This window comes from Eptesicus fuscus, chromosome 12, assembly GCF_027574615.1.
Source record: "Eptesicus fuscus isolate TK198812 chromosome 12, DD_ASM_mEF_20220401, whole genome shotgun sequence".
Taxonomy (NCBI): domain Eukaryota; kingdom Metazoa; phylum Chordata; class Mammalia; order Chiroptera; family Vespertilionidae; genus Eptesicus; species Eptesicus fuscus.
The window spans coordinates 52,822,501-52,831,674 of NC_072484.1; the positions used below are offsets into that span (position 1 = coordinate 52,822,501).

General features: G+C 46.6%; 1 long non-coding RNA gene across 3 annotated transcripts in view; it reads right to left on the minus strand.

Annotated features, from left to right (window-relative positions):
• The window catches only part of LOC114228764 (uncharacterized), a 9,045-nt gene extending 7,663 nt beyond the window's left edge, over positions 1–1,382 (minus strand). The window contains exons 1-2 of one of the 3 annotated variants that reach the window (XR_003614882.2): positions 1,188–1,382; positions 485–570 (exon numbers count right to left, since the gene is read on the minus strand). This is a non-coding gene — a long non-coding RNA (uncharacterized LOC114228764). Of the gene's footprint in view, positions 1–484; positions 571–1,159 lie in introns of all 3 variants that reach the window. The other 2 variants (XR_008557793.1, XR_008557794.1) reach the window with 2 other exon arrangements.
• Positions 1,383–9,174: the final 7,792 nt, after the last annotated feature.

Sequence of the window (9,174 nt, forward strand, 5' to 3'; positions counted from 1 at the left end):
ACCAGGACCAAGAGTTCCTGCCTCAGCCTTCCTTTGTGCCAATAAAACCCCTTTTGGGTTCATGAATTAAATAACAATTGTGTTAGTCTTAAAAGTAACACACTCTCTGCTGAGAGTTTTCTTCCCATGAGAAGGGGCAGAGCTTAAAAACTGTTTCTGACATGGTAGATGTTTAGAGCCACCAAGACTAAGGGACAGAAGGTGAAGGGAGAGCACTAGCCAACTGCCTGCTGTATCTAATATTAATGGGAAGCTTCCATGTCAATACAGTTTTAGTTCTCTTGTAAAAATAAATAAATAAATAAATAAATAAATAAATAAATAAATAAATAGTGTAAGGTCAAGTCAATAGTTGACAATGTATATGGGATTAAATATATGAGAATGAGGATAAGAAAGGAATTAAAAACTTAAGATTTTTTAAAAGTGAGTGAATTAAAAAAACTGCCTAAATAGAAAACAGAACAAAGCTGGAGGGAACTACCTGGGGCACAGAGGGATGCGGCACCTCTGGGAGTGGGCGTCTGGTTCTCCAGCTCACACCCCGTGGCCATGGTAGGGAGTCACGTGCTACAAACACGGATGGAAATGAAGAGCTGTGTAATTAGTACTTTTGTTGCAGCAGATCAATCATGTGTGAGGATCTGCTCTCACTATCACGTGCGACCGTTCCTGAGCTGGGTGGAGGGTGCAACCAGCTCACAGCACCTGCTGACTGTGTTCTAACAGTCTTGGCAGCGCTCACAGGCACCCTGTTCTCTGTGTCATCGAGACCTGTGTAATTATGACAAATGATTAAAAGTGTTATTTTCAGCAAGGCAGCAGACACTGAGAGCTGGTGCATCTCACCCGCCACTCCTCCCTTCTCTAGTGCCCAGCCCCTCCACCCTGAACAAGACCAGGATGGCCAGTGCCTCAGGCAGGTGTGTTTACCTGTAGGGAAGGGAGTCCCAGACCCCACCTATCTGGACACATGGGTGTGGGGAGGGAGGACATCCCCAGGTCTACATCACCTCCAGCTTTTTCTGCCCAAAGAAACAGTGCAGGGGCCTCAGGGGCCTGAGCTTTCACCCAGTGGGTAACACCAAGGACAGATCTTGGCTCTGAAAGTGTCTGGTACCTACCCACCCATCTTTCCCTTCCCACCATTTTCACTAACTTCAGGGCAAGTGGCAAGACCTTTGCACCTCTTGCTGCTTGCAGGCCACATCCATCCCTGTGGCAGCCAGGCCCAGCAGGCATCCCCAGGAGGGCACATGTGACCAGGCTGGCCAGCGCCACCACTGACACCTGGCTAGGAACCTTCCTGCCCTTCCCACTGACAATTCTGGGCTGTGGTCACATCACCCCATCTCTGCCTTCGTCTCTGCATGGCCTCTCTGTGTGTCTCTTGAGTCCTCACCTCTTCTTATGGGGACTCAGTCATTGGAGCTGGGCCACTCTCCTCTATTATGACCTCACAATGACCAGCTACACTTGCAAGAAATTCATTCCCAAATAACCTAAAACTTTTCCTAAACTTATCACTTAAAAAGCCGCAATGAAGTTGAATTTCACCCAAAGGCCATATCCTATATAATAAAGATGTAATATGCAAATTGACCCTCATGCCCTCACAAGATGGCCGCCCCCACGTCGTCACAAGATGGCTGCTCCATGTCATTACAAGATGGCTGCCCCCATGTTGTCACAAGATAGCTGGCAGGGGAGGGCAGTTGGGGAGGACCGGGCCTGCAGGGGAGGACAGTTGGGGGTAATCAGGCCAGCAGGGTAGGGCAGTTGGGGGCAATCAGGCTGGCAGAGGAGCAGTTTGGTGTTGATCAGGCTGGCAGGGGAGCGGTTAGGGGGCGATCAGGCTGGCAGGAAGAAGTGGTTATGGGCAATCAGGCAGGCAGGCAGGTGAGCGGTTAGGAGCCAGTGGTTCCAGATTGCGAGAGGGATGTCCCCCGAGGGGTCCCAGATTGGAGAGGGTGCAGGCTGGGCTGAGGGACCCCCCCCCCCCAGTGCACAAATTTCATGCACCAGGCCTCTAGTATCAAATAAAAGAAGCATGTGGGGACATATAAATGCACATGCAACCCTAAGTATGGTCTTGACCAAGAGCACACAGTCGTATGTTTTTGGCTCAATGTCAGTAAACCCAGTGTGTCCTTGTTACCTGCCGGGTGCAGGTTACAAACACCAGAGACTCCCATGGCCTGTTCCAAATTACACTCACACCATTTTGTGTCCATCATAATTTTGTAAACATTTTGTTTTGATAATAAAACCTACTGCGTGTCTAAACCTAAAAAACAGCCCTAGCTGGTTTGGCTCAGTGATAGAGCATCGGCCTGCAGACTGAGGGTCCCAGGTTTGATTCCAGTCAGGGTCATGTACCTGGTTGCAGGCTCAATCCCCACCCCTGGTTGGGGTGTGTGCGGGAGGCAATCAATCAATGTGTCTCCCTCCCATGAATGTTTCTCTCTCTGTGTCTTTTCCTCTCCCTTCTACTCTCTCTAAAAATCAATGGAAAAGCAAAGATTTTTAAGAACAAATTGAGATTAATGTTTTTCCCCCATTAAAATGAGGACAATTCTTAACTACTTCAAGACTGTCTAAAACCCACAAACTCTGTTGGATGGCACTTAGAGTTGGCAAAAGTGCGCCCATGCAATTAAAACCCGTGAGCTCGGGAGGTGACAGGGTGTGCAAGGTGTGCTCCAGCTCTGCCAGAGTGTCAGCTGGGCAAGCAGTTTCACGCAGCTCTCCTTTCTAATTATGACTTACTGTGGAGGGAGGAGGTTGTCAATTTTACTCATCCCGTGGTGAAAAACAAAACGATTCCACTTTCCGCTGCCAACCACATCATCCTATTCTTCAGCAAGGCTAAGAATAATCAGCTAAATAACAAAAGCCCACAGGAGTGATTAACGTTTTAGGAATGGCCAATGAGTTTTCCAGAGAGGTGGGCTCCTGGGACAAGAAGCTCTGAGAAGGTGTCAGGAACGTCCTCTGAGCTCCTCATGGCTCTTCCTCAGGCTCCAAAACACATGCGGCCCAGAGAGAAGCCGTGTCAGCCTTACTGTCCACACAGCACAAAGTGCTGAAAGCCTTCTCCTCCTTTCTCTGCAGTAACGAAGCCCAGATGAACTCGCCCATTGTCATTATTTCGAGGCATGGTGGCCGCAGCTGGAGAGCTTTCCTGTGCAACATGTGGGGCAGAGGAAGGTTGTGTGGCAGCCGGTTTGTCCAGAGGAGCCTGGGCAGGATATGCTACTGGGACTAGCAAAGGACTCACATTTTCTTTAAAACAGAAGAAAGATTGATATCTGGTATTGTGATCCCTCCAACTTTGTTCTTTCTCAAGATTGTTGCAGCTATTTGGGGTCTTTTTTGGTTCCATAGACATTTTTGGAGAGTTTGTTCTAGCTCTGTGAAATATGCCGTTGGTATTTTAATAGGGGTTGCATTGAATCTGTAGGTTGCTTTGGGTAGTATGGACATTTTAATTATGTTGATTCTACCAATCCATGAACACATAGATTCTTCCACTTGTTTATATCTTCTTCTATCTCTTCTTTCAATGTTCTATAGTTTTCTGAGAACAGTTCTTTTACTCTCTTAGTTAAGTTTATTCCTAAGTATCTTAATTTTTTTGTTGTGATGGTAAATGAGGTGTTTTTTTAGTTTCTTTTTCTGAGAGTTCATTATTGGTATATAAAAACTGTAATCAAAACAGCCTAGTACTGGCACAAGAACAGGCATATAGTTCAATAGAACAGAACAGAGAACCCAGAAATTAATCCAAGTCATTATGCTCACTTAATATTTGATAAAGGAAGAAGAGCATACAATGGAGTAGGGACAGTCTCTTCAATAAATGGTGTTGGGGAAATTGGACAGATACATGCAAAAAAATGAAACTAGACCACCAACTTATACTATACACAAAAATAAACTCAAAATGGATAAAAGATTTAAATGTAAGTCATGAAACCATAAAAATCCTGAAAGAAAATGTAGACAGAAAAACATCAGACATTTCACGCAGCACAATTTTCAATGATTCAATGCCTAGAGTAAGAGAAACAAAGGGAAAGATAAACAAATGGGAACTACCTCAAAATAAAAAGCTTCTGCACAGCAAAAGAAACCAGCATCAGAATGAAAAAGGCGCCCAGTGTATGGGAGAACATATCTGCCAATGATACATTTGATAAGAAGTTAATTTCCAAAATATATAAAGTTCTCATTCAACTCAATAAAAAGAAGACAAACAGTCCAATCGAAAAATGGGCAGAGGACCTAAATAGACACGTCTCCAAAGAGGACATGCAAATGGCCAAGAGACATATGAAAAAATGCTCAACATCATTAATTATCAGAGAGATGCAAATTAAAATGACAATAAGATACCACCTCACACCTGCCAGAATGGCTACCATCAATAAATCAACAAACAACAAGTGCTGGCGAGGATGTGGAGAAAAAGGAACCCTAATACACTGCTGGTAAGGATGCAGACCGGTACAACCACTATGGAAAACAGTGTGGAGTTTCCTTAAAACATTACAAATTGAGCTGCCATTTGACTCAGTGATCCCACTTCTAGAAATATATCCTAAGAAGCCTGAAATATCAATTAGAAAGAATATATGCACCCTTATGTTCATAGCAGTATTATTTACAACAGCTAAGATCTGGAAACAGCCCAAGTGCCCATCAGTAGATGAATGAATAAAAAAGCTGTGGTATATTTACACAATGGAATACTATGCAGCTGTAAAGAGAAGTATCTCTTACCCTCTGAGATTGCATTGAGGGACCTAGAGAGTATTATGCTGAGCGAAATAAGCCAGTCAGAGAAAAACGAGTATCACATGATCTCACTTATATGTGGAATCTAATGAACAAAATAATCTGACAAACAAAATAGATCCAGAGACATTGGAGCATGCAACAGACTGAGGATTCTCAAAGGGAAAGGGAGGGGGGAGGTGAAGAGATTAACCAAAGAACTTATATGCACACTAGTGCCCCAGTGCATGGATTCATGCACATTGAAAGGAAATTAATTAGAAGGTGGCCAATTGGGCAGGACTGGGTGAGCCAGACATGCCCTGGAGCCAACCTCCCTCGGTCCCTCCCCTGCCGGTCACACCTTGGGGTCTGCAAAGTTAGCAGGGTCCCTCCAGCAGGTGGGGTCCCTTGGCCTGGCCTGCTGGCTGTCTGACATCCCTTGAGGCATTCCAGATTGCGAGAGGGCGGTTCTAGGGTGACACACCCCAGAATCAAGCTCCCTCCTCTCTGGTTCCAGGTGTGTCACCTTAGAACCTCCACTGACCAGAGCGGGGCAGCTCCTGCATTGAGCATCTTCCCACTGGTGGTCAGTGTGCATCATACCTACCAGCCTGTTGGATGGTTGCATGATTGCTTAGCCTTTTATATATATATAGATATGCACAACCCATGGACACAGACAATAGTGAGGTGAAGGCCTGGGGAGGAGAGAAGTGGGGTGATAGGAATGGGGAGGAAGGGGTCAATGGGGAAAAAAGGGGACATCTGTAATACTTCTCACAGTAAAGATACATTTTTAAAAAGAATTTTAAAATAAAAAGAAAACAGGAGAAAGGCTGCAACTTAGAGAGGCGAATAGACCAGCTGTCCGCCTGTGGAGCTGGCTGGGGGGGGGGGGGGGGCTCTTTCCCCATTTGTCCTCCTGCTGCTTTTGTGCCTGATTGATGGGCTGGGTGGGTGCAAAGACCACCTGAGAGGTCTGGGTTCCATAGCCTGGTCGTGCACTGTTGACCCTGGAGGCCAGGGATCAAATATCAGAGTGATATGCATTTCAATAACTCAGCCTTGATGCTTCCAGGGGAGAGAGTATGCAGGCAGGGGGGAGGGAGCAGATTAAATATTTATGCTTCAGAGCATCTCTGAGCGGCTCTCTGCAGCCCAGGTCACAGCCTCTTGGGTAACTCGCCTAAGCCGGCGCCTCTCCACTTTTCATCTCAGAGGTGAAATATATATACGTTGTCCTCCACAGGAACAGTGGGCAGGCTTTGTCGCCAGCGCACAGGGATTTTCAGTGAGTGTCTCTGAGTAGACAGTTCTCCCAGCAAAGGGCATTGCTCACTGCAAGGGGCCCCACCCAGCTCCCTCCTGGGCCCTCCCTAGCCAGACACAGGACCATAGGGCGTGTCTGCGAATATGACAGCCCCACAGCAATGGAAGAAGATCCTGCACTCCCATGAGACACACAGGCCAACAGGTTCCAGTGTTCTTTAAATACATGAAAAACAAACAGTTATAGATATGTTCAAAGTCACAATGTTATTATATAAGAAAATCTTGAAAAGATTCTGTACACGCTTGTGAGAGTCATCTAAGATGTGTCTCTCGGTGTGCGAAGACTGTGTTTGGCAATCTCTGCCCTAACATTTGCCAAGTACGAATGTGCAGGAGTCACTCTACCTACAAAGCACCCGTGATACACCTGATTTCCACTGTCACCGCATTTATGGAGACATCGTGGTACATCTGCGGTGAGATGGAAAACACGCGTTTCCTGTCCTTTAGTGACTGGGTCTCCCAGCGCCCAACAAGCCACCTGAAAATGCTCTCCTTGCTTAGCCTTCGGGAATTTGTTAATTTGGCCTTTTAACACAGGGCATCCAGTTACTCTACAGCATGACCTTCCTTGGCAAGAGGTATCGTAAAAGTCCTACAGAAGGGCTCCGTTCACGGGAACATTGGTGGTTAGTCAGCCTGGGTAATCAGTTTACCCGAAAGTAAGTGAGCACAGAATCCATTCCTCGCTGTTTGTTCTAAAATTAGTCTTTCAACTGCTTTACGCAAGAGGCCACACAGCATGGTCAGGTAATAAAAATAACAGCCCACATGAAGATAAATAACTGAAAGAAGCTTTAGGGAGGAAGATTAATAGGGTAACTTACGAGTTATACCTGGCTGTGGTGTGTTATGAGGAATTATTTAAGTCATAATTTTCACCCGGGCTATGTTCTCTCACAGTAAAGATTCTACATGCGATCCAAGTGCACAAATGCAGGTCTGTCATCCTTGCCGTAAAGTTTACTCGGAAGGCATCAGCCTGTGTTTGGGCTGGACCTCGTGTGCGTGGACATCTGAAGTGAGGAAAAGGGTTTGTCTTTCAGGCAATCGGGGCCCGAGGTCCCGGACCATGTAAGATTCGTAAGTGGACATGCTGTTGTTTTTGTCCCTGTGGACGTCTGCACTGGTTATTTATCACTCCCACTGGAGACAACAGAAGCCTCAGGGTCAACCTGGGGCCCAGGAGGTGAGAATGAGAACACGTGACTCCCAGCCAGGCCACCTCGGAAGGGCTGTCCCCAGGATCCAGACCATCTTTCAGGAAAGCAAGCAGGGGCGTGTACTTCACAAGAACAGAAGTATTAAAAATCAGTCACAGATACAGTTGCCCCGCATGCTGCCACTCCACCCCTAGGAATCAAAGTGCAGCTGAGGCTTCTTCCGGGTCCTGGAATCACAGGCACAGCCGGACTGCAGGCTCCAGTGGTCAGGCGGCCCCTCTCTGCACGTCTGGTCTTGGCTTCCTTGGTGCTGTCTTCCTCCCAGGCAGTGTCTTCTCATTCTCCGGACGCTTGCATTTTATCAGCCAAACACCGGAGGAGTGTCTGTTTCCTGAGGGTTTTAACACAGCCCAGAGCTAACTTGCCAGCTTACACTGGGTGCCAGCTCTCAACCAGGCGCTGTAACACTCCCAGTCCCCCTGGGTCCTGTGCTCCCTTCTAGGGCTGGAGGGTTGGGGGGGAGTGGGGGAGCCAAGGGCAGGGTGGTCAGCAGAAACAAAACTTCATGGAGGGTGAAGGGCAAAGAGGCAAAGAACTCACCTGGAGACATGAACTAGAATGAGGACTTGTAGGGCCCTTAAAATATGTCAGGAAGGTACTTAATCCCTCTCAGTCATCATTTTCTCACCTGTAAATGAACACAGTAAACCCATCATATGCTATTCTCATGTGTTAAACCTGACAACACTATGCACACAGCTTAGTGTCCAGCTTCTGCTAAATTTTCAATAAACGCTAGCTCTTCTGAAGTAATAAAAGTCTGTTCAATTATGAAACTCAAACTGAAGGTAGGGGACTTCCATAATGGATCATCCAGATAGAAACTCAATAAGGGAAGAATGGACTTGAACTTCCCATCAGATCAAATGGACCTAGCGACAGACACACCACCCAACGCTGGCAGAATGTACATGTGTGTCCAGAGCACACAGAACAGCCCCCAGGATGGACCATGTGTGAGGTCACGACAATCTTAGCAAATTTAGACGTTGACATTGTACCAGGGTATCCTTTCAAAATGGTATGAAACTAGAAATCAACAACAGGAGAGAAACTGGAAAATCCACAAATACGTGTAAACACCACACTCTTGAGAAACCATGGGTCAAAGGGGAAATCAAAGAACAGCCAAAATGGAAACATATCAAAACCTATGGGTCACAGCAAAAGCAGTGCTAAGAGGGAGGTTAAGACCAACAAATGGCTACATTTTTTAAAATAATATCAAATCGACAGTTGTAGTGTAAGCACCTGGCAGTTGTTTTTTATTGTAAATAACAAAGCAGTAAATGTGCTCAGTGTGATCCCTGAGGCTCATGTCGAGTTTGCAAAGAGGGTGTCAGATGCACCGCAAGTGTGGAGTAAGGTATCCAGTTTTAGAATTCTGGGGTTGGTTTTTATTTTTTAAATAATCATATTAAGCCCAGCCGGTGTGGTTCAGTTGATTGGGCGTCGTCCCATGAACCAGGAGGTCACAGGTTTGAGTCCTGGTCAGGACACATGGCCGGGTTGCGGGCTCAATCTCCAGAAGGGGGCCAGCAGGAGGCAGCCAATCGATGTTTCTCTCTCATTGATGTTTCTATCTCTCCCTCTCCCTTCCTCTCTCTAAACACAATAAAAATATATACATACTAGAGGCCTTGTGCACAAATTCATGCACGGGGGGGCGGGGGTGTCCCTCATTCCAGCCTGCACCCTCTCACAATCCGGGACCCCTCAGAGGATGTCCAACTGCCCAATCCCATGTGGGATTGGGCCTAAACTGGCAGTTGGACATCCCTCTCACAATCTGGGACCGCTGATTCCTAACCACTCGACTGCCTGCCTGATCGCCCCT